Raw genomic sequence first — 25,076 nt, 5'->3', positions numbered from 1 at the left:
ATTTCCTACTAACGTGTAAACGATTGATAGAGGATTCTTTTTTTCTAAATGCTAGTTCAGTGAGAGGGTAAAAAGAGTTATAAAAGAGCAACACCGAGGCAGGCGGATCATGAGGTCAGGAGTTCGAGAACAGCCTGGCCAACGCAGTGAAACCCCGTTGCAAAATACAAAAAAGTAGCCGGGTGTGGTGGTGGGCACCTGTAATCTCAGCTATTCGGGAGGCTGAGGCAGGAGAATCGCTTGAACCCGGGAGGTGGAGGTTAGTGAGCTGAGATCGCGCTATTCCACTCCAGCCTGGGCGACAGAGACTCCATCTCAAAAAAAAAAAAAAAAAAAAAAAAGCATCAAGCCCTCTCATCCAGTCCTTCCTACGTGGTCCAGAAGCTCGCGGCCGTGGGCGATCCTGATTCGCGCTCCCGTCCCCTCTGCCCTGCTGACTCGCCGCTTCCTCTGGGGCCTCAGCGCCCCGAACCCGGGCTGCATTTTCCCCAGGCGCCGCGGCCAATGAGGGGCTGAGGATTTGGCGGCGCGGCGCCCCGAGAGTAGGGTATGGGGAGCTTTGTGCGCGGCGGCGGCGGCCAGCATGGAGGCGGAGGACCAGGGCTGTGCACAGGTCACTGCGGAGACACGTGCGATTTCCGAGCCGAGCGCCAGGGACTCTGATGTCCAGGCCCGGCCTCTCCGGAGGCAGCGGCGGCGCGGCGACCCGGTCCCTCCCTCCCCTTCCCAGCCCCCTCCCGAGCCTTCCTCCAGCCGCAGCACGCTCGGCCTGGCCGGGCCGTGGCCCTCCTCAGTCTCCGTGTCTCTCCTGTGATCTCACTGACACTGCTGGGGATTAGAACAGAGCAAACTGAAGGCCCGATGAGAGAAAGGGAAAGTTAAGAAAGCTGGAGCAGAACAATGGATTGTTCTTAGAACAATGGATTGTTCTTTCTCTCTCATTCAAGGGATCATGGGAAACACAATTCAGCCACCACCTCAACTCATTGACTGCACCGGCATCAGGAGGATGCCTTTGATAACAACAGCGACGTTGCTGAAAATGGTGAGCAGACACCATACGAAGCTATCTTGCAGCAAAACTTTCAGTACCCACCTACGCCCTCCACTCACAAATGGCTATCCACCATCAATCAGCGTGTGTGAAACTCAATCCAAATACCAGTCGTATAATCAATATCCTAATGGGTCAGCCAATGGCTTTGGTGCAGTTGGAAACTTTAGCTCCACTGACTACTACCCTTCAGAAATTCCAAACACAAGACCACATGAAATTCTGGAAAAACCTTCCCCTCCACAGCCACCACCTCCTCCTTCAGTACCGCAAACTGTGATTCCAAAAAGACTGGCTCACCTGAAGTTAGACTAAAAATAACCCAAACTATCCAGAATGGGGGGGAATTGTTCAGGTCTTCCCTTTGTGGAGACCTTTTAAATGAAATACAGGCAAGTGAGCACACGAAGTCAAAGCATGAAAGCAGAAAAGAGGAAAAAAAGCAAAAAGCAAAAAGCATGACTCATCGGGATCTGAAGAGCGCGAGTCACACAAAATCCCCAGATTAGAACTAGAGGAACAAAATAGACCAAATGAGAGGGTTGACACCATATCAGAAAAACCAAGGGAAGATCCAGTACTAAAAGAGGAAGCCCCAGTTGAGCCAATACGATCTTCTGTTCTAACAACAGAAGTGTCCACTGGTGTTAAGTTTCAGGTTGGTGATCTTGTGTGGTCCAAGGTGGGAACCTGTCCTTGGTGATCTTATATGGATTAAAGTGATCCCCAGCTTGAGGTTCATACCAAAATTAACACAAGAGGTGCCCGAGAATATCATGTCCAGTTTTTTAGCAAACAGCCAGAGAGGGCATAGGTTCATGAAAAATGGGTACAGGAGTATAAAGGTCATCAGCAGTATGAAGAATTACCAGCGCAGGCAACCAAACAAGCCAGCAGTCACTCAGAAAAAAAACGATTCAGAAACTCCAACCTTACAGAGAATATGCTCAATGGGATATTGGCATTGCCCATGCAGAGAAAGCATTGAAAATGACTCAAGAAGAAAGAATAGAACAGTACACTTTTATTTATATTGATAAACAGACTGAAGAGGCTTTATCCCAAGCAAAAAAGAATGTTGTCTCCAAAGCCAAAGTTAAGAAAAACCTGGTGATCAGGATCCGTGCTGAATCCTCAGCCAGAACAGACCAGTGCAGAGGAGGTGGCCTCCTCACTCTTATGAACTGACATTCACACAGCCAGAGGCAGCACACAAGTGTGGAAAAGGAAGAGCCACCTCTTGTTAAAATAGCCTGGAAAACTGCAGCAGCAAGGAAGTCCTTACCAGCTTCCATTACAATGCACAAAGGGAGCCTGGATTTACAGAAGTGTAACATCTCCAGCTGTGAAAATTGAACAAGTGTTTGCTCTTCAGAATGCTGCAGGTGATGGGAAATTTATCCATCAATTTATTTATTCAACAGAGGGAACTGGTGGCAAAACAGAAGGAAGTCTCAGGGGGCAAGACAGGCTTATAATTTCTACACCAAACCAGAGAAATGAAAAGCCAATGCAGAAGGTATCATCTCCTGAAGCAACATCTGGTTCTACAGTCTCAGTAGAGAAGAAGCAATAGAGAAGCTCAATTAGAACTCATTCTGAATCAGAGAAGTCCATTGAGGTTGCGCCACAGAAGAAGATAAAAAAGAAGCAGGTTGAAACAGTTCCTCAAGCTACAGTGAAGACTGGATTACAGAAAGGGTCAGCAGACTGGGGAGTGCAGGGCTTTGTCAGATTCAGTGACACAGCTCCAATCTCTGCAGCGATGGAGGGAACTGTAGACTGAGATTCCTGTACAGTTTCATCCCAGAAATTTCATATTTGTAGTCTCCATGCAAGATTTTTTTGTCGGCAGCTTGAGAAACAGTTTCTTTGTTTTCGATTTTGATTTCACCAATCATTATTATTGGCATTTTCTTGCCTGGTTTCTTCTTCAAGACTTTGCTTTAGCATTCAAATGATTTTTTGTTTTCAGTTTGAGATGGATGGGTACAGCTTAAATCAAATCATGGGTCCAGCCTAAAAACCACTATTTAACTTACACTGATCAATTTCAACATGGATTGTTTTTGTTTTGTTTTTTTTAAAATAAAGCATCATTAATGAACATTTGCAAAAAAAAAAAAAAAAAAAAAAAAAAAAAAAAAAAAAAAAAGCAAGAAATTCTGAAAGGGAGTCCCACAAAGGGAAGTACGGAATTTAGGAAAGACGGAAGTTAGCTCAGGATTTCCCCTGGAGCCTGGGGACGGGGAATTGTATTGAGATAAAGGAGCACCAGGCCCATCTGCCTGGAGCTGACTCAGAGACCTCTGAGCAATGACTTCAAGGAGGAGGGCAGGCAAGACCCACTGAGGGTACCAGAAACCGCAAAATTGGGTGGGTAGATACATGGTCTATGGATTAGGGTAGAAAAAGGGAGGATAAAGAAGACAGTATTTACCCCACACACATTTGCCGTGGACTTACTACGTACGGGGAGTCATGCCCCGTCCTGAGTTCAGCCTCCTGTTACAGAAGTTTCATCAGAGCCCGACGGGTGGGTAGATTTCCACAAGCCCCTTAATGTGCGGCGTGTTTTGGGCTCAAACCCTGAAGGTGCCTCGAAAAGGCTTGCAAGCTGGCGGTATAGTCCCCTGTCTGAGGAAGGATACCACAGGCTGGGAATGGCTCCAATGGCCCTGCTCAGGGTGGCTCCCGGACCCCATTATTTTACATTGCAACCCCGAGCACTTCTAATCCCTTGTCCTATTTACCTGAGCACCACTTACCCCTTTCTGACATATGTTTCATTTATCTATCTGTATATTTTCTGTTTCCCCAAGTAGAACGCTTCTCCATAAGGGCAAGAGTTATTTTAAATCAGCTTAATCGAGGGATCATTTACATATAACAAACCGTATTAGCCCGCATGGTGGCTCACGCCTGTAATCCCAACACTTTAGGGGGCCAAGGCGGGCGGATCACAAGGTCAAGAGATCAAGACCAACCTGGCCAATATGGTGAAACCTAATCTCTGCTAAAAACACAAAAATTAGCCAGCTATGGTGGCGCATGCCTGTAGTCCCAGCTGCTCAGGAGCCTGAGGCAGGAGAATCACTTGAACCCAGGAGGCGGAGGTTGCACTGAGCCCAGATTGTGCCACTTCACTCCAGCCTGGTGACAAAGTGAGACTCCATCTCAAAACAAACAAAAAACTGTATCCATTTATCCATTTACCATTTAAAGTGTACAATTCTGAACTGCAGGATGTTGGGGTATATATGGATATATGTACAGCTACCATCACTACCACGATACTGAACATTTTCCACCACCCCCAAAGTTGCAGCCATCACCATTTCTCCCATTTCCCACCCCACACCCACCCCAGGCAGCCATGGATCTGCCTTTTGTCACTATAGCTTAGATTAACAGCAGGGATTTTTATCTGCTTTATTTCTCTGTCCCCAACACATCAGATGGTGCCTGGCACATAATTGGCCCTCAATACAGACTTGGTGAAAGACTGAATTAATGGATGGGAAGTCAGATGATTAAAATCTGTCTTTGGGCAGCTCAGAGACCAGTGGAAGAGACAGGTGAAAACAGTTACAGCCTCCACAGGTGCTCTACAGGGAGAGAGAGAGTAAGGATGCACATGATGGAACTGCAGAGTTTGAGATCCCTGGCATCACATGGATTTGAGCTCAAGGACCAGCTCCACTTCTCACTGCTTTACAGTCTCAGGCAAACCCCTACCTTCCTCTGAGCCTCTTTTCTCTTCTGTAAATCCTGTATAAGAGCAGTACACACCAGACAGTGTCGTTAAAGGATACAATGGGAGAACGCTTGCCAAGGGCATAGCACAGTGCCTGGCACACAATCCATGCTCGACAAACCTTAGCTACTGATATTCTCGGCCATTCGAAGAACGAGGGGTCGGGTGCAGTGGCTCACGCCTGTAATACCAGCACTTTGGGAGGCTGAGGTGGGTGGATCACCTGAGGTCAGGAGTTTAAGACTTCCCGGCCAACATGGTGAAATCCCATCTCTACTAAAAATACAAAAATTAGCTGGGTGTGACAGCAGGCGTCTGTAATCCCAGCCTCTCAGGAGGCTGAGGCAGGAGAATCGCCTGAACCCAGGAGGCGGCTGTTGCAGTGAGCCGAGATCGCACCATTGCACTCCAGCCTGGGTGATAAGAGCGAAACTCCATCAAAAAAAAAAAAAAAAAAAAGGAACATGGTTGAGAACCAGCTCTGTAATATGAGTAAGATCAGATTCTTAATTTTTGAAGGTAAAGCCAGGGAGAGAGGCAGAAGCTGAAGTCAAGGTCAGCTAGTTCATGCTGCAGTAACAAATGATTCCGGGGTCCCAGGGGCCTTGAGCACTGAGGTCAAGTTCATTTCTCTCTCACACTACATGTGTCCTGCTCCACTCCTGTGCCAGGCTGGCAGCGTGTTTTCTGGCTGGGGTGCTGCCATCCTTGTAGCAGAAGGAAGAGAGAACATGGTGAGCCATGCTTGGCTTTGAACGTTTCTGCTCCCCAGTAACTCACATGTCCCACTTCACTGGCCAGCACCAGTCGTGTGGCCAAGCCTGAGTGAGGCCAGTGGGTCAGGGAAGTGGAATCCTTCTCCAGGGAGGAGGAGGAAATATCTGTGAGCAATGGTACCGTGCACCACAGGCATGCAAGCAAATCATTACAGGGCGTGAGAAGTACCATCTACTCTACACGGTGCTAGGAAGGGAAAGGGGCTGACTCTGCTTGGAAGACAGATGTCAGGCAGGGAAAGGGGAAGTCAGGGAAAGCTTCATGGAAGAGGTGATGTGTATCTGGGTCCTGAAGAAGGAGTAAGAGCTCACTAGGCAGAAAAAAAAAACGAAGGGAACATTAGGCAGGATGAAAAGGCAATTGTCAAGGATAAAATTGTGAAAGTCTGCTGTGCTCTCCGTGGCTGGAGCATCCGGCTACAGGGGCTGGCTCTGGACAGGTGGACTGGACCAAGACGGGTCTTTGACCATCAGACTAAGGATTCCAACTTTTCCCAAACTGTGGTGGATGGACAGGCACTGAGGTTTCTGAACGAGGAGATACGATTTTGAGCCCTGGAGTGGCTGCATGGAGGGATGTTTTCATCCTAAGCGCAAAAAAGTAAACAAACAAAAGGGGGCCCCAAATCAGAGGAAAATTCCCAGGAAGAGATGAGGTTTTCTGCACAAGAACCCAGATAGGAACGGTCCGCCGGGGGAGCTGGGCCCCTTTCTGCTGCAGGGAGCAGGCACAGCTCGCTGGCAAACGCCGACCAAAGCGCGGCAAGACCCAGCCGAGCCCCGAGGACTCGCCTGACCCCGCGCCCGCCCCCCCGCGCCGGGAGAGAGGCTCCTCCTGGCCCCCGGAGACCTGGCGTGGCGGATATTTGTCTGTGATACGATTGTAATTTGGGCCCCTTTTGGCCGCAGTAAATTGTCCTGTTTGCACAGCGCCAGGCTGAAATAGCGCGGCGCGCGCGCCAGGAAATGAGCTCAGGGCCCAGGGCCGCGGAGAGCGCGCTGCAGCCGCACTGGCGCTCCCGGCGCCCAGGCCAGCCCGCGTGGGGGCGGAGCTGCTATTTTTTCATTTGACCGACTTAAACAGGTAATTTGAATTATGAGCAAGAAAAAGTGCCCAAGGCGCTGTCTGCCACCGAAAGCTCAGAGAAAAGTGGGAGATGCTGGCATGGGGACTGGGGAGGCTGCAGCATCTTCCTTTAGGGGCAGCGGTGGGAGGTCCGGGAGGAAAGGAGGCTCAGCCTGAGACGCGCTGCCTCTGGCACCTCCTACGAGGCAATAAGGAAAATCATAAACCCTTGGTGACAAATTGCGATTTTACAAAAATAATTTCATACTAGAAGGACTCCACAGCCATGTAAAAGAACATTTGAAGCACAGTTACATCCGCCCTACTGTCCCTTGCAGGTAACAGCTATTTCCATTTCGCCAGGTTCTGGCCGATCTTCCCCCTACACGTACATGGATTTGTCAGCATCGCCATGATCACAGCATATAGACAATCCTACGCTCCTTTTTTTTTTTTTTCCAAATGCTTTTATTTTCTAAACACTGTTTCTTGTTGCTACACAATTTTCAATTTACTATTTTTACTAGCAGGGGAACATTTCATTGGATGGATATATCATCATTTATAGGACCATCCCTCTACGCTGTCTGGGGAAGGTGTCTCCGCTTTTTCCCTATCATAAATAACACCCCAATAAATGTCTTTGTAGATACGAAATGGTTCTCTCTTCCTTGTGAATTGATTAATTCCCAAGAGGAAGATTATTGGGCCAAACGTTATGAACATCTTTATGTCACTTGATATTACTGCCAAATTGCTTTCCAAAAGGATTGTCTCTGATAATTTACGGGTTTCAAAGAAGGAACTAACCCAATGTGTACACTGTACTTTCCTAGACACACACAAAGGGCACCACCTCGGGGCTCAGAGGAACGGGTGCTTTGGGGCAGCTCCGAGGGGGGTGGGATGGGGGGAGGGGAAAGGGCACGTGGAGGTGTGGGTGCTGGGCTCCACCCCACCCCGGTGTCAGTACTTTCTGGAAGGACAGGCTTCCTGGATTCTTGGACTCCCTCCTTTGTCCTCTCTTCTGCTTCCATCGGATGTTTAGACCTATCACTCTCAAGCCATCTCGCTGTCGGGCCCCTGGAGTCCTTCCTGCCAGTGCTGCCTGGAAACTGGCCCACCCTAGGCCCTGAAATAGTGTGATCTGCTGAGCCAACTTTAGTATGAAATGGGAACTGCTGGCACCTTTGGCTTCTTGTCATCTTTGTGTTTTCCGAGAGGGAGTGCTAACCCCCGGCTGAGGCTCAGGAGGGGAAGCTGGGTTGTGTCCCCAGGTGTTACCCTGGGAGAGGCTGTCTTCTGTGCAGCTGCTCCTCCAGTCACTGCCAGGTTCGGCTCTGATGGAATCTTCTGTATTTACAAAGATCAAGTCTGGGAGATGAGGCCAAAGATAAAACACCTTCTGTCCACACTCCTCACACTATTCAATTTGCGGATGTTGTTCCTCCCACAATTGTTTTGGTATCACCCCAGCTGACATTGTGGACATTTTTTCTTTCTTTCTTTTTTTTTTTTTTTTTTTTTAACTTTCCCGGCAACACTGTAGGAAGGAAGCATGTTCAGGGGACAACTGACCAGAGGGAAAACAGACTTGATTTCTCCTCTGCTGTAGCAACCCATGTGTTCTTGGGACAAATCACTTAGGGAATGTGGGTCCCAACTTTACTGACAAGATGAGGTTCTGGCTGGAGCAGCCACCTCATCGCTGTCCCTAGGACCCAAAAGCCCTTAGGAGTTTCTCATGCTCCTGAGTCTTCCTCCCAAGGCTGTGCCATGGAGATGGGGGACAGAAGGTGCCCTTGGCAGGAGGGACTCTGAGGAGTAGAGAGTAAGGTGGGGGCTGACCTGGGAGTGACAGGTCTGAGCATCAGACAGGAGACGGACAGGGCAGGATGGGGAGTCTGAAAACTACCTGCCAAAGAGAGCAATGACCCAGAAACAAGGGCATTCCACTGTCTCTCAGGCCTACACACAGCTCCTGTCTTCAGAGCTGCAGCCTGCTTCCTCAGGGGCTGCTGGGAAGCCCCCTGCTTTATCACTGGAGGGTGTCACACTCAGAGTCACCTCTCCACCCAAACCACCAACCTCAGTCCTAGGATCAGGCCTGCTCCTCTGGCTCTCTCCCCTTAGGTGACGCTCACACCCTGTTGGCTGCCCTGCCTGCCAGGGCAGAAGAGCCATCACTGTTCCAGCTGCCTGGAGATCTTGGTACTGGTGCCAGCCCTCAGCCTCAAGAGGTCCTTCACCATTTCTTCCCTGAAGTTCCTCAGCCCCACATGCAGACAGAAGCCCACATTCAGGGGAACTGCCCAGTTGGATAATGGGTACATGCTCTTGGGCCCCACTGGATGAAAATGAATGTAGAATGAGGGGCCCGGCCATTCACTCTTAGGTTGGTCTTTTCTTGCTTTGGCCCGTTTTGCCGCAAACGCTACTGCGGCGGTTTGAGCATTTGTCCTCTCCAAAAGTCACGCTGAGGTTTCGTTGCCATTGTGATGTTGTTGGGAGGTGGGACCCTGTCCTCATGACGAACACATGCCTCACGATATGAGTGAGTTCGTTATCACGGGCCTGGGTTTGCCCTTTCTTGCTCCCTCTCTTTCCCCTTCTCCCTCTCTTTGCCCTTCCACCATGGGACACCCTCTGCCATGTTATGATGCAAGAAGAAGGCCCTTATCAGATGCCGGCTCCTTGATTTTGGATTTCTCATCTTCAGAACCATGAGCCAAGTAAATTTCTGTTTGTTATAAATTACCCAGTCTGTGGTCATCTGTTACAGCAGCACAGAAAAGACTAAGATAACCGCCTACTAGCAGGCATTCTTTTCTACCACCCCACTCAGCCATTTCCACCCCCTTCAGCTCAAACCCTAATCTGGAATATTGTCCCAGTGCCTCCAGTTCCTACAACCCAATTCATTTTGTACTTTGTCATGGCACCACCCAATGAGGGCTCAAAGTCATCTCCTCCGGGTGCCTGGAAGGCCCAGCTAAGCCCCACTTTACAACGTGGTCTTGTTCAAGATGTCATGCACGGTCTGTCTCCCCATGGACCCCCTTGGGACCCTGCCCTCATCTTACACATCGTTTGAACACCATGGTGCCCAGCCCAGGGCCTGCCTCTCAGCACATGCTCAGAAACATGTGTTCGTCCATTTCCATTGTTCATTCAACCCTTTCTGCATCTGAATAGGCTCTTGGTTGCAAGTGACAGAAACCAACACTAACAAAGCAGCAGCAAAGGGATTAATTGGAAGGGTATTTATGAGCAAAAGGAGTCCACAGGGAGGCTGGAGCATCAGGATGAGAACGGGCAAGGGAGGCCAGGGGACAGGAAAGCAGCCAGCTTCAAGTCTCAGGAAGATGGGTTAGGGAGGCTGCCCAGCCCTGGTCCTGCTGGCCACCACTACCACCCCTCGTGAAGACCACTGCCAAGTGTGAATTCTGGCCAAGATGGAGGAACATCCGATTGGCCAAGCCTGGGTCACATGTCTAACCCCAGATGGAGGTGGGAAGATGTGGCCTCTCACAGCTTCTGTGGTGGGGTCCCTGACTTCCCCCACCAGGCCTACTCAGTAAAAGATCCCACACCCCAATGTGGGAGGCGGAGCAGCCCCCCAAAAGACAAATGTCTAACAGTTACTGAGACTGTGTTCACTGTGTGCCAGGTGTTACCCTGGGCACTGAATTGTGAAGATGAGGAAGCAGGCCCTTGCCAGGCAGCTGGCTGAGAAAGCAATCCTTAGCTCCATTCATTGTTTGTGGGACATCTCTCCTTGCCAGGCTCTTGCCCATGGGCTTTCTCAGACATCATCCCATTTAATCCTCACTGTGGCTACAGCTGAATTAAAGGGACTAATGAATGGTCAAGGGAGCAGGGTGGCTGCCAAGGAGTTAGGGCAGTATCCCAGAGAAGTGACCATCTAGCCAGGGCTAAAATGGACTCAAGGAGGCTGAAAACAGACAAAGGCCTTCCAGGCAGAAGGAACAGCATGTGTAAAGGCATGGCGGCCTGACAAAGTCAGAGAGCGTTCAAGCCATCGTGGTTTCTTTGTGTGGCTGGAATATAGGGAGCAAAAGAGGCCTAGAGGTGGCTGCTGCAGGTCGCTCATGCTAGCAATGAACAGGCCTGGAATAAAAACAGACAATATTTCTCAAACATATGGTAAATGCCAAGCCCTCTATGAGGCCCTTTACATTCATCATCTCCCCCATCAGGCAAGCACTATTTTTATTTTGAAGATGAGGAAACTAGAATAAGAGGCTCTAAGTAACTTGTTCAAGGTCACACAGCTAGCAAATTGGTAGAGGCAGGATTTGAACCAAAGCTGTGTGTTCAACCACTGACGGTGCCAGAAGGAAGAGGAGGAGTCCCTACCTTAATCCTTTTTTAAAAAAGAATTATTTTTTGAGACAAGATCTCACTCTGTCACCCAGGCTGGAGTGCAGTGGTGTGATCATAGCTCACGACAGCTTTGAACTCCTGGGTCAAGTGATCCCTTCACCTCAGCCTCCTGAGTAGCTGAGCCTATAGCTGTGTGCCACCATGCCCATCTAATTTGTAAAAATTTTTTTAAGATGGAGTCTCGCTCTGTCACCAGGCTGGAGTGCAGTGGTGAGATCTCAGCTCACTGAAACCTCCACTTGGCTTCAAGCAATTCTCCTGCCTCAGCCTCCTGACTAGCTGTGACTACAGGCATTAGCTAATTTTTGTATTTTTAGTAAAGACAGAGTTGCACCATGTTGGCCAGGCTGGTTTCAAACTCCCAACCTCATGTGATCTGCCCACCTCGGCCTCACCCAAAGTGAGGCCAGAGGAAGGAGACGCCGGCCGTGGTCAGGGATTACAGACGTGAACCACAGTGCCTGGACTTTTTATGAATTTTTTGTAAAGACAGGTTCTTGATATGTTCCTCAGGCTGGTCTCAAACTCCTGAGCTCAAGCGATCCTCCTGCTCCAGCCTCCCAAAGTGCTGGGATTACAGGCGTGTTACCGCACCCAGCCCCTTCCCTGATCATTGCCAAAGACTGCATTTTGCAGGATTTCCTATCCCCCTACCTCCATGGAGAGTGGCCTCCGCAGCCTATGGGGTGTGGCTTGTCTTACCCTCACTCTACCAGGTCACTTCAAGGAGGCCATGGCAGAGCTAGCTCCTTTGTACCATGACGTTAAAGACTAAATTTCCCGTTACCATTCTCAGCTTTGTATTCAGGAGAAAGGGACTGCCCATGCTGCATAGAACTTTTCATAGACAAGGGGAATTGTTAAAATGATAAAATACAGCCTCCTGCTTTTGGCTGTGTCATTTCTAGGTACTTCCAGTTAGAGGAACAGGTACAGGGCGCACCCAGCATGGCAGCTTCATGCTCAGGGTTTGGCCCTAGGTCACCTGGGCCTGGATCCCAGCTGCCCCATTTCATAGTCGTGTGACTTTGGGCATATTATTTAACCTCTCTGGGCCCCAGTTTTCCCATCTATAAAACAGAGAATAACCACAGTGCCTGCCCATAGGGCTTGGGAGGTCTAGAGATGTTTTTAAGTATCTGGCATGTAGTGAATAAAAAAAAAAAAAAAAAAAAAAAAGTAATTTGGGTCAGGCACAGTGGCTCATGCCTGTAATCCCAGCACTTCGGGAGGCTGAGGTGGGTAGATCACTTCAGTTCAGGAGTTTGAGACCGGCCTGGCCCCATCTCTAGAAAAACAAAAATTAGCCAGTGTAGTAACGTGTACCTGTAATTCCAACTACTGGAATTACAGTAGTTGGCAGGAGTACAGGCTGAGGCAGGAGAATCACTTGAACATGAGAGGCGGAGGTTGCAGTGAGCTGAGATCATGCCTTTGGAGTCCAGCCTGGGCAACAGAGTGAGACTCTGTCTCAAAAAAAAAAAAAGAAAAAAGGAAAAAAAAAATGCAATTTATCGGGGTGGGGTGGGGAGAAGTTTTGTTCCATTTAACACAGATGCTGTATTAACACAGACCCCTGGACCAGCATTGTGCTGTGGTGGCGGAAAATAAGCTCCCAGCTATGCAGAAGGCAGCCAGGGTCAGGGGAGCAGACACTGTGAGGCCAGAGGAAGGAGACGCCTGCCCTGGTCAGGACTCAGGAAACCTTCTTAGATAAAGTGGATTTTGATTCCAGCTTTCAAGAATGTATGGGGTTGAAAAACCTTGATAAGGGAGACACCATTGCCGATGGAAGAAACAGCAGAAGTCAGGGTGTAGAGGTAAGAAACGGGGAAGGCCTTTCACACCATCAGAACAAGGCAGCTCTTCAGTTCGAAGCTGTTTGTTGCTTGTTCTGATGCTGTGAAAGGCCTGACAACTTCCCTAACTCTTCAATGTCATGACCACAGACCCCTCCCGGCTCGTCCTGACTGCTGCATTTAGCACACAGTAAGGTCAGAGATGTTCCTACATTGTTTGGCTGGTCCTGGGAGTTAGGTTAGGGTAGCTACTCCTTCATCCTGAGAGTTTCTCACCCTGTCTGGGCGCTCTGGAGCCAGACATATCTGTGAGACCCCAGAATAGAACCCCTGTTCCGATCCAAAAAAGCCCAGACTGGGGCTGAAAGAAGGAAGCTTGAAGTGTGGATTTCAATCCCATCTCTGCCACTTGCTGGCAAATGGCTTACCAGCTCTGACTCTTAATTTCCAGGCCTACAAGATGGGGATAATAAAAATCATGCTCAGAATCCATTCTTCAGCACCCCAGATTTCCCTCGCCACTGTTCATAGTGTCTTGAAGAATAGAAAATCCAGGTCCCTCTTCTTTGGACAGAACTTCCTCTTGCCGCCCCCACTGGAGAGCCAAGGGGCAGGCCTGTGATGTAGCCAGGGTTTTGAGTGGAGGGGATGGGGGATGGGAGAGACTCTCAGAGCACGTTTTCTCATTGCGGGTGTCTGGGAGAACATGATAGTCAAGATCCTGGGGTCTGCATGTGCTCTCTGGGGCCTGTTTGTACTGAGCCTCTTCTCCAGCCTCCCCTTCCCTTCTGTGAGCACCTCCTCATCCCTCCAGTAAACTCCCAGGTTTCCTAACTTAGCCAGAGTCAGGGTCTACAGGTTGCAATCAAACAATCCTCCCAATACAGAACTCCTCCCCAGTTCATAGGCTTGTCATAGCAATAAAGACACACGCACGACTTGCACATTACAAGGGCACCAGAGGTGGTTGTTGTCACCATTACTGTTCTCCATCCATCTTCACAATAACCCATACGTGAGGCAGGAGGTGTACCCATTTGACAGGTGGGAAAACAGAGGCTCAAAGAGATTAAGTGGCCCTCTCAAGTGCACTCGCTAAGTGAAAGAGTGGGAACTCAATCCCAGATATGTCCGATTACAATGTCCCTGAACCTTACATGGTGCCTTCTACGCCAGTGCACCTCGCCAAAATGTCACTTGCGGCTGAAACCACATTCCCTTCCAGGATGATCAGCTATTGCACCAGCAACTCGGGCAGGAGCCAAGAGCACTGTGCTGGGGGAGCGTCCAAGCCCCCCACGTGAGCATGCCCAGCCCAGGCACTTGTCCCTGCTGTCTCAGGTAAAACTTTGGAAACCTCAACCCCTAATTACCGCCTGGCACAGGGCACCCAGTGGTTTCCGGATGGCTTGTATTGACTCGCTCAGTCTTCATAGTACATAGGTCTGAGCTAAATTTAAGCCGCGTCACAGACAATTTAACAGTTTTCTGTGGGGGGGTAATTGAATGGTAAACCATAATTACCGGTACAACTGATACCTTAATTCCCAAAACAATCTGTGGAGGTGTGTGGAATTCAAATCAGTCCAATTAGAATTCTATCTTCTCATAATAAAATACAGCATAATTGCTAATTGGCCCCTGGCTCACTGTATTTTAAGGCAGCAAGTTGGTTTTGTTTTTTAATATGGCTTTTGTTTTTAATTTTGGGCTGTTTCCCATGAGAGGGAAAGGATCCAGGTCTCTGTGCTTGGGGCAAGAGGCCCAGGAGAGGCCAGCTACGCACAGGGCTCCACCGTCAGAGGTCCGGCTCTGTCAACAGAAGCCACCTGAGCTGGAAATGAGTTTTGAGTTTACAGTCCATTCTGGTGAGCACTGGAGTCAGAAATTCAGAGTGAGACTGAAGGATCTAGGGCAAGTTACTTCACCTGACTCGGTTTCCTGATCTGTACAATGGGCGTAATAATTGATCTTCCTCCGGGGGTTGCTGGGAAGATTGACACAGTGCCTGACACATGGTAAACACTCTAGAAACGGTAGCTGCTGTATTAGTATAAATCCACTCACTCATTGACTCAGCAAACACATACTGAGTACTATATGTGCCAGGCAGAGTTTTGAGTGCTAAAGATATAACAGCAAACAAAACAGATGAAGCCCTGCCCTTTGTGGAGCTTGAATTCCAGTGGGGAAAAATGATAATAGACAAATGAACACGTTAAAGAATCTGGCCCCTGGGAGAGGTCACGTGATGTGGTCAGAGAAGATGTCTCTGAGGAGGGGGCACCTGAACTTATCAACTCTAGGAGCCTGAATTTACAAAGAAGGAAACTGAATCTCAAAAGTTCAACTTTGGAGGGCCAGGCATGGTGGTTCATGCCTGTAATTCCAGTGCACTGGGAGACCGAGGCGGACAGATTGCTTGAGCCCAGGAGTTCAAGACCAGCCTAGTCAACATAAACAGACCCTGTCTCTATAAAAAAAATTAAAAATTAGCCAGGCATGGTGGTGCATGCCTGTAGTCCCAGCTACTCAGGAGGCTGAGGTGGGAGGGTCCCTTGAGCCCGGGAGTTGGAGGCTGCAGTGAGCTATGATCCCGCCACTGCACTCCAGCCTGGATGACACAGTGAGACACAGTGAGACCCTTTGTCTAACGAAAAACAAAGTTCAACTTTGGGCAGCAGGCACACACCACAGATGTTTAGGAGAGAGGGGCAGGAGGATAATCTCCAGGAGAGGGAGGAGCAAGCTCGGTGGAGAGGCACTAGGTGATCAGGCAGCGGCCCCTGTGGAGACGACACTGGGAGCTGACCTGCTGGAATCCCAGCTCTATAGCTTTCGTCTGAAAGGCCCCTCATGATGACCTGGAGGTGGCTGCCGAGGAGAAAGCACTCCAGCAGTGGACCTGGAAAGACCCAGCTTCAGATCCTGGCCCCGGCTGACTTGCTGAGTGGCCCCAGACACCTGCTACATCTCTCCCAGGCTGCATCTTCTCTCCTGTAAACTGGGAACAAGAAGACCCAGGTCACAGGGTCCTTGGCAAGGTTGTGTGGGACCAGGCATGTCAAGAACATGGCACACACTGGGTACTCAGCAAGTGGCCAGTCTCCTGAAATAGGCTGAAAGGAGGTGGGAAGGAACTTGTCCAGGATCACACAGTGAGTCGTGGCAGAGAGTAGGCAAGGTCGGGTCTAGTGTTCCAACCCTTACAGCCAAGAACACAGCTTCTCCCATGGCCAGCTAGAGGGTCTTTGCTGGGCAATTGCTGACAGGAGCAGGCCAGAAAGGAAGTTTCAGTGGAGGAAGGATTAGGATCAAGCAAAGAGACACTCCTATTTGACACGCACCTGAGTTCGTGCAAAACAAGCCATTCAGATTTCAACTTCGAGCGCTCATTTGCTCTCAACAGTTAAACATGCTGGAGACACCTCCTAGGAGCTACAGAGCTGGCTTGCGGGGTAGGGGGAGGCTGGAGGCATGGGAGGGAGGCTGGTACAGAAGGGAGACATACTTCCCCAGCACAATCCCCTCTGGCATTCCCAGACAGGCCCTCCCCTCCCCATTTAACAAATCTCACTTCCCGGCGGGGATCCAAGGGGTCTCCAAGATTAAAAATTTGGTCACCCACTGGTTACAGGGCAAATGGCTCCTATTACGAGAGGGTTCTAGGGGCCTGGGAACACAGCAAGGGGCGGGCAAGCGTGCCTGCTGATACTGTCATACCCAGGGGCAGGCCCATTCACTGCCCACACAGAGGTGAGAGGTGGGGGCTCCATCTGGGGTCCCTGCACCTCAACAGTAATTACTGCTCTCTGGCTGGCCACTGTCCAGACCACCTTGTTGATGGGAACTTGGGTCCAGGCTGAACAGGGCTTGGCCCTACTGCTTGAGGCCCCCCCACTTCCCACGACTGAGGCATGGGGGTGGGGGGGTGGTGGGGAGGGTTCAGACTCCAGCAGTCGAAGGAAGTAGCAGTGAGATTCAGGGACAGTGGACCTAGAAACTGGGACGGATAGTTTGGGCAGGCTCTTGGGGTTTAATTCATACTTATAGCCAAGGGACCCCCTGGCGCACCCTCAGAAGCCTTCTGGATATAATTCCAGACACCTGGGTCCTCTAACACATAACCACTGTGACAGTAGGTATAACTGGTATGTCAAAAAAGCATAGCTTGGCTGTGGTTCACACCTGTAATCCAAGCACTTTGGGAGACCAAGGCAGGCAGATTACGAGGTCAAGAGATCGAGACCATCCTGGCCAGTATAGTGAAAGGCCGTCTCTACTAAAAATACAAAAAGTAGCTGGGCATGGTGATGCGCACCTGTAATCCCAGCCACTAGGGAGGCTGAGGCAGGAGAATTCTTGAACCTGGAAGGCAGAGGTTGCAGTGAGCTGAGATCACATCACTGCATTCCAGCCTGGCAACATAGCGAGACTCTGTCCCCCGCCTTCCCAAAAACAAAAAGAAAAAGCATAGCTTCTAGGATCATCAAAACGCAACTTTATTCTTGTCTCCTACCTTCCTTTAGACTTTCTTCAGTGAGGGTAATCTCCCCTGTTTCTGAATTGGAACTCCCTCAGGCCTGTAACTTTTCTACCCACTCTTAGGTAAAAGAGAGTCCTGAAGTCACTTTAAGTCACAAGAGCCATCTCAATGCTGGTGCTGGAATGTCCAGTCCAAGAGAGTGACCAAAGCTGAACCTGATTTGGTGACACACTTTCCCTGTCCTGGGTGGGCAGCCTGCAGTGGGAGGGGAGACCAGTGGGCTTTTCCTCGGTTTCTCAGCAGTGCCGTACCCAGCCGGGTCTTGAGCTCCTTGGGGTGGAGCCTGGGGAGAAGGAGGTGCAGGCCAGGGCAGTCCTACCCTGGGAAACAGGCTTTGGGTCTCTGGCCAGCCTTGGTCTATGTCTAACACCAGCTTTTTAGGCCTTGGTTGGGAGAAAGTGTCAATGAATTTCTTCAGTTTTATGCAATATTCCTGTAGCAAGAATGGTCCCTTAGAGTAACAATGACTAAAACAAGACCATCTCTACATTCGTACTCTGACACAAGTCTCACTTATTCTGCAAACTCTGATTGAAGGTCCGTATGTGGTTAACGCTGGGATAGCCCTGGAGATGCAGAAAACTGAGCCTCGTTGGGATGTTTGACGCCCTTGGCTCAGTCACCCATTTCACAATGACCAGAAGCTCAATGACACCCAGGTGACTAGAAACTCATTTTTATCCCTGTTTAGGCAATAACCAGGAAGCATGGGCTTACAGTCTAGAGAACACTTCCAAAGACCACATCTTCAGCAGTACCTATTTTACTGATGGGGAAACGAGCCCCAGAGAGGTTAACTAATGTGCCTAATGATATTTAGTAAGTGGCAAGGTTTACTCTCTAACCAAAGTCTTCTGGTCCTAACTTCAGAATCTTGTGCCTTTAAGACCACAATCTGACTCTTTTTTGTTGTCTGTGTATGAGAAGAGTGAAGCAGGGATCTGAGTACACGAGAACTAACCAGGGAGGAAGGGCAGGCAGGCTAAATTTTCCCCTGGGATCAGCAGAAAGCAGCCAGGGCTCAGATACTCACTGTGGCCAGGGAAGCTGCAGGGCAGATTCAAACTCCAGATATTTGAGAAATCATGTAAGCCCTCCAGTACAGTGATATTTTTGGTGAGAGGAAGATGCAAGGAACACTTAAGATTTGGAATTGTTAGGAGCCGTGAAAACACTACTTGAAAGCGGAGGAGAATAATAGCATGATGCCTGCTGGCAGCTCCCAGCTCACATTCATCCTCTTGGTCACCCCAACATTAGGAGAGTTTATTTCCTCAGGAGTTCAGACGGAAGTCCCAGAATAGGTCCTCATTGGCTCAGGTGGGTCACATGTCCCTCCCTAAACCTATCACGATAGCTATAGGATTTGGAGCCCTGATTGGCCAGGCCTGGGTCACATGATTGATTTAGAGCCGGCAAGGTAGGGTCAGCTCCCCTGTCCTATTTATAATGTGGGTAGGGAAGAGTTCTTTGAAGAAGAAGGGGGAAGGGGAAATGAGAAATTAGATAAGAAAGAGGACTTAGTACCACCAAAGGATTTCTACTTTATAGATTGGCAGTAGGAGCCTACAAATGCTTTCACATGGGGAAAGACGTATTCAATGTTGGGGTTCAGCAAGGTGAATCCGGCAGCTGAGAAATTGTTGCTACTGTGACTTTTAGTCATTAGGTGTCAATTAAATGTGCATAGTGTCTGCTGGGTGTGGAGCTGTAATCCCAGCACATTCGGAGGCCAAGGCAAGTGGATTTTTGTCTGAGCTCAGGAGTTCGAGACCAGCCTGGGCAACATGGCAAAAGCCAGTCTCTACAAAAAATGCAAAAATTAGCTAGATGAGGTGGCACCGCCTGTGGCCCCAGCTACTTGGGAGGCTGAGGAGGAAGGATTGCTTGAGCCCGGAGGTTGAGGCTGCAGTAAGCTGAGATTGCGCAGAATACTCCAGCCTGAGTGAAAGAATGAGACCATATCTCTAAAAACAAAATAAAATAAGCATGCATAGTATCTATTAATGCAAGTTACTTGGCAATATGGGCAGTGATTAAGAGGGTAAAATCTGGTTCCGTCACTTACCAGACTTTGAAGAAGTTATTTAACTTCTCTTTGCCTTGGTTTCCTCATCTGCAAAATGGGGACAGTAACAATAACTGCTCCTAGGTTTGTTGTGCAGGTTAAATAAATTTATATACCATAAGGCACTTCAAGAAGGGGTAGTCAGAGTGTTTGCTTCCATTCCCAGGAGCTGGAGACCTCACCCAGGAGCTGGCGGAGCCTCTGGCCCTGCGCAGACCTGACTGGCCTGGGCTGGCCGCAGTAGCTGGCCCTGAGCACTGACCCACTTGCCCGCTGCCCTCGGAAGCCTCACTTGGCTGACAAACAGGAAGGTGGCAGGGCTGCCTGCGTGCCCCTGCCGCCCCCACAGCCCTGTGTCTGGCCCCAACCCTCATCTCTACTCGCGGCTGCGGTGAACTTGGATGGTGCTACTCTCACCGCAAACCACAGTCCGTCACGAATTGCCGTGTGGTGAGTAGTGAGCACATTTATAATTGATGAAATCAGGGGGCGAGAGCTCATTGCTGAGATGATCAGTAAACAAAACCCTGGTCCTTGGGCAGATGGGGGAGTGCTTGAGAGTAAACAAGGGGACAGGAATGGGGGGTTCAACTCCCCTGGAGAGTACATGAAAGATCTCACCTACCAGCTTTTGCTTTTATTATTAAACTTATTTTAAAGAGTTTCAATCCCATAGAAAAGTTTCAAGAATATATAAACTCCTATAGATTTTTTTTTTTTTTTTAAAGACCAGGCCTGAGTCTGTCATCCTGGCTGGAGTGCGGTAGTGCAATCCTAGCTCACTGCAGCCTCAAACTCCTGAGCTCCTGTGATCCTCCCATTCCAGCCTCCTAAGTAGCTGCGACTACAGGTGTGTACCACTATGCCCACCTAATTTTTACATTTTTTTGTAGAGATGGGGGTCTCACTATGTTGTCCAGGCTGGTCTCAACTTCTGGCCTCAAGTGATCCTCCTGCCTCAGCTTCCCACAATGTTGGAATTTATTTACAGGTGTGAGTCACTGCACGTGGCCTAATAATTATATTCTTCAGTCTTTTCTTATTAGTCTATTCTTAGTCTTCTGATTCTTCTTAGTCTCATTCTGCAGAGATCATGACCTTCACCCCTAAATACTTCAAGGACGTTCTCTATACCTATAAGAACGACTAACATCAGGACATTTAACATTAACACAATGCTAATGTACAGTCCATGTTCAAAGCCCACTAAATATCCAATACGATCCTTTTTAGCAACTCTTTTTTCCCAATCAAGCCTGATTAGCCTTTCAATAGTCAAGGTCTCAGGTAATTGTCACCCTTGGCCCCCCACCCTGCTGCTGGCTAGAATCTCACAGTCAGGTAGGGGTGATGAAGCTGTGGTCAGGTCAGAAAACAAGGCCAAGCTTAGGATAACAACTGGAGCCAGATGTAGAATCTGGCGAAGCTCTGGGAGCCCTGAAAGCTGTTTCCAGAAGGTCCCCAGGGATGGGAGCCCAGGTGAGCACGGAGAGGGGCATGGAAGTTCTTACTGGGAGCCCAAGGGAGGCAGGAGACTCCCACACTTCTGTCACAGCAGCCAATCCCTGGGCATGGACAGGTGGTGGCAGGAGAGATGTTAGGAAGATAGGGTGGAGACCATAACATTTCAGGCACAGAAGCTGGCAGAAGAGAGACAGCTCTCCGTATAATGTCATCCGCATACTGTTAATTGGTTAGTCTGTATATTTACTTAACAAATATCTATTGCACCCTTACTATATGCCAAGAACTATTTGAAGTGCTGGGGATGCAGACCCAGTTCCAGCCCTAAGGTGTTTATGTTCTCTTGGGAGATGGGATAGTTTACATTGTTGTTGTGAAAACAGTCTCCCCCCTTACCCCCTCCCGCTCCCCTTCACAACAGGTGTAAGACAGTAAACTTGCCCACTCCACTGCTATTACACTTGGCCATGAGACTTCTTTGGCCACTAGAATGTTAGCAGTGTGTCATGGTCACCCTTAACCGTGCTGTGAGGTTTGGCTTGGCTTTTAAGTTCCTGCCATTCTCCAGGAGAAGCACGTGGCCCAGGGAGTTGCTGGTCCAAGGAGAATGGAGAGAGACATGGAGCCAACCCAAAACCAAGCCACAGCCTGGAGCTGCCCTGCTCATGTTGACACACAGACTCACAAATAAGAACGATCAGCACTTGGTGTTTGGAGCCTCTGAGGATCAGGGCGGTTTGTTACACAGCATCATTTCGGCAGTAGCTGACTAAGATGGGTGGAGACAGAATATAAACAAACCAACTAATACATGTGTGATGTCAGGATAGGAACAGGAAGACCAAAAAAGCAGAAGAGGAAAAGAGTGATGAGTGCTGTTATAGATAGGGCAGCCAGGGGAGGCCCCCTGATAAGGGAGCGGAGATCTGAAGGAAGCGGGGGAAGGAGTCATGTGGTTTTCCAGGGCAGGGATTTCTCAAGGAGGAAACAGCAAGCATGTAGGTCCCCAGGCAGGCATGAACTGAGCCCAGGAGCAAGCCTGTGTGGCCAGAGCAGAAGGAGCCAGCGGGGCCAGAGTGGGGTGATAGAAGATGGCTCAGAGAGGAGGCTGGGGCCAGATCCAGTGGGAAGGACTGACTGGGACATTTATTCACATCGTCTCGTGTAACTTGTTCCTAGCTGTCTGAGGAAAGGGCGGACATGCAGAAAAGTTGCTGGTTGAGCTCTCTGGTTTGGGATTAGCACTGGCAGTGCCATTGTTGGCCACATTCAAGCCAGGGTTCCAGGGCCTTCTCTCAGCCTCATGCCCCTGCTTTTCCTTGAGATTCTCCCCTTTCTTGTCCCCTCCCTATCTTGGCGTCTACCCACCTCCCAACACCTTCAGCTCCCCTTCTGTTCCCCCTCTAAGTCCTCTGGACCTTCCCGGATCTTAGCCCTCAACCCTCAGCCCCTTCAGCTCTCAAGGTGGGGACCCCTCCCACCTCTCCAGCCCTGTTCCAGAACCCTGGGCATTCTGTCACTAGCTCCCTGCTTGGTCCTGTCCCCCACAGTGGTCCCGTCCCCAACAGAGCAAAAGGGCCTGTGGTCCTTTTACACTGGGCATGCCTCAAACTGAGCCCATCACCAGGAAGGGCCCTCAGGGAATTGTCTGAAACCTGGGGAGCTTCATAGATCCTTCTACAAAGCAGAGCCAGTGGTCCAGCCCGTGGCTCCATTTCCCTAAGATACTGATTTCAACATGTCACTCCCAGCCCCCTGTCTTGGATGGGGGCTCTTCTCTATGGGATAAAGGAACCCTCCTGAGCCCAACACTGAAGGTCTTCTCTCGTCCCATCTCAGCTTGACTTTGCACCAGCTCCCACCGCCAGCCAAGCTGGATGCCCTCCCACCCCATGCCTCAAGCACACTCTGCTTCTAGGTCCTTACTCAATCAGGGCCCTTTGCTCAGTGGGTGTTTGCTGAGGCCCTACTGTGTGCAGGCGCTGTCCAGGGTGCTGGGCACAGAGGGGCAGCTGGCAGACTTACATTCCCAGAGCCCACTCCGGTGCCTCCCTGCGCCTCTCCTTCCTTCCCTTCTCTCAGGCCGGCCACCTACAGCCTCCGTGACCAATGCCCCCCTGCTCCTTGATCACTGGGCAGTTAAGCATACCTTGCCTTCTGTCTGATTGTTCTTTTAAATGAAGATTTCCATTTTTAATGATAGAAGTGACACATCCGCATTGTGAAAAATACGGAGAGTACGGAAAAGAAAGAAGCAAAAGAAATTATATAATCTGGCTAAGAACATAGAGAAGCTTCTCTTAAAAAGAGGTGTCCTTAGCTGCTCGCCTTCCATACGCCTTCCTCGCAGAGGAGGCAGCCTTGATTCCTGGGTGGGAAATGCCAAAAATGATGGAATCAAAGCCTTTTCTGGAAGTGGGCAGAGATTTCTAGGGGTGGGGAAGAGAGAAGACAGAACTTAAGAGAACTGAGTTCTTGATGGAAAGTGGGGGTGGGGGGCACAGAGCGGAGAGCCAGAGACCTAGAGGTCTAGGAGAACGGGTTAAAACTGAGGCCAGGGCCCTGGGAAAGGAGCCCGGAAGCCCCGGCTCTTTCCCTACTTACTTACTGGCTGTGTCGCTGTGACCTTGAGCGAGTCCCTTGGTCTCTCTGAGATGCTATATTTTCCCTTTGTAACGTCTGACACAAACGGGAGAGCACGCTGCTGTCCTGGGTAAGCCCCTCGTCTGGGTCCTGGTTCTGGTCTGCTACTGAGCTCTGGAGGACAAGGGTCACATTTACTCCAGTTTCTCTTCTGCATGCCCCAGTGCCCACCACAAGCGCAGTGGGAATATGAACACATTTATTATACACCTTGTGCATGTGGGAGACACTCTGCTGGGGCCTCACACATATGACTAGAAGGAACTTTGGAGGCCAGGTCCACCCTTTACACAGATGGGGAAAATCAAGGCTCACACCACCAGGTGAGCCTGGTGGTATCTTGACACCTCCAGGCAGTGACAGAACCAGGACGCAGCCTCTGAGGAATGAGCGAATGAGAGAATGAAGTAAAACGGGGCAATAGTCCGCATGAGCAAGGGCTGATCTCTGGTGGGTCTTATCCTTGACTGTGCTCATCACTGGCCCTGCGGCACTACCGTCTCTCCAAGGAGCACGGAGGCAGCCCCCTGTGTGGGGCATGGCACAGACCCCAGGGCCCAGGCAGGCAGGGGATGTGCCAGTGATCCTTGCCACCGGCCGCCAGCTTTGCCACCCTGCTTCAGGGCCCTGGCCTCTCCCCAAGGTGCAGGATGCCACTCCCAGGCACTCTGGCCCCGTTTCTTACCAGGCTGCTCGGGGATGGCAGCGTCCCAGCACCGCTATAAATAGCATCTCTCCTGGGCCCCAGACGGCCAGTTGGCAAACACTATAATTTGCTGAAAAGTTTGGAATGTGTCTAAAAATGAAGAAGGCAAATGAGACCAGCCATGAGGGGAAGCGACCGGCATATCCATTTCAGAGAAAGGCTAAGCCTCTCTCCTGCTTCTTGCCAACGTCTTTACGAGGGCACTGCAGGCAAAGCTTCAGGGAGAGGGGACAAACGTGAGTCTAGGAAGGAAATATTGTCATTTTCAGGATCAGCCGCAGTGGCTACCTCTTGTACCGGCCTCACCCCTGACTTTCCTCCTAACCAAAGGATGAGAGGAGCTGCCACTGCCTAACCCTTTCTCGGGCTGAGTTAACAAAATTGAAGATGTGGTGAGCATGCGAGGATTGTGAGAGCCAGAAGGAAACCCCCAAAATAATTTCATTAAATAGCTTCATCCAACCTCCCCCAGTCTGCAAATGAGGAAGTGACTTGACAAAGGCCAAACACCAGTTGAAGCAGAACCAGATACCGGCCAAGGTCCCTGAGCTCCCAGTTGAGTGCCGGGTGGTGAATCCCAGGCCTGCTAAGGGCCCGCTCTCTTAGGGAAACGGGAAGGGCCCCAGGCTCTCCTGTCATGCTGAAGGTTGATGCCTGACAAGTCACTGCAGCTTCCTGTTCTGCTCTGATTCTCATTCCACTCCAAGGAGGCACAGCCGCCGTTATCCTGACTTTATGTCTGAACAGACCGAGCTTCGGGGTAGAAACTCTTCCTCACCCACAAAGCCAG

General features: G+C 50.0%; 1 pseudogene; it reads left to right on the top strand.

Annotated features, from left to right (window-relative positions):
• The first annotated feature begins 919 nt into the window (after positions 1–919).
• LOC101049883 (histone-lysine N-methyltransferase NSD3-like) lies at positions 920–2,840 on the top strand (annotated as a pseudogene).
• Positions 2,841–25,076: the final 22,236 nt, after the last annotated feature.

The sequence above is a fragment of the Saimiri boliviensis genome, chromosome 17 (assembly GCF_048565385.1).
Source record: "Saimiri boliviensis isolate mSaiBol1 chromosome 17, mSaiBol1.pri, whole genome shotgun sequence".
NCBI classification, from domain to species: Eukaryota; Metazoa; Chordata; class Mammalia; order Primates; family Cebidae; genus Saimiri; species Saimiri boliviensis.
This window is presented reverse-complemented; position numbering and strand designations above follow the sequence as displayed.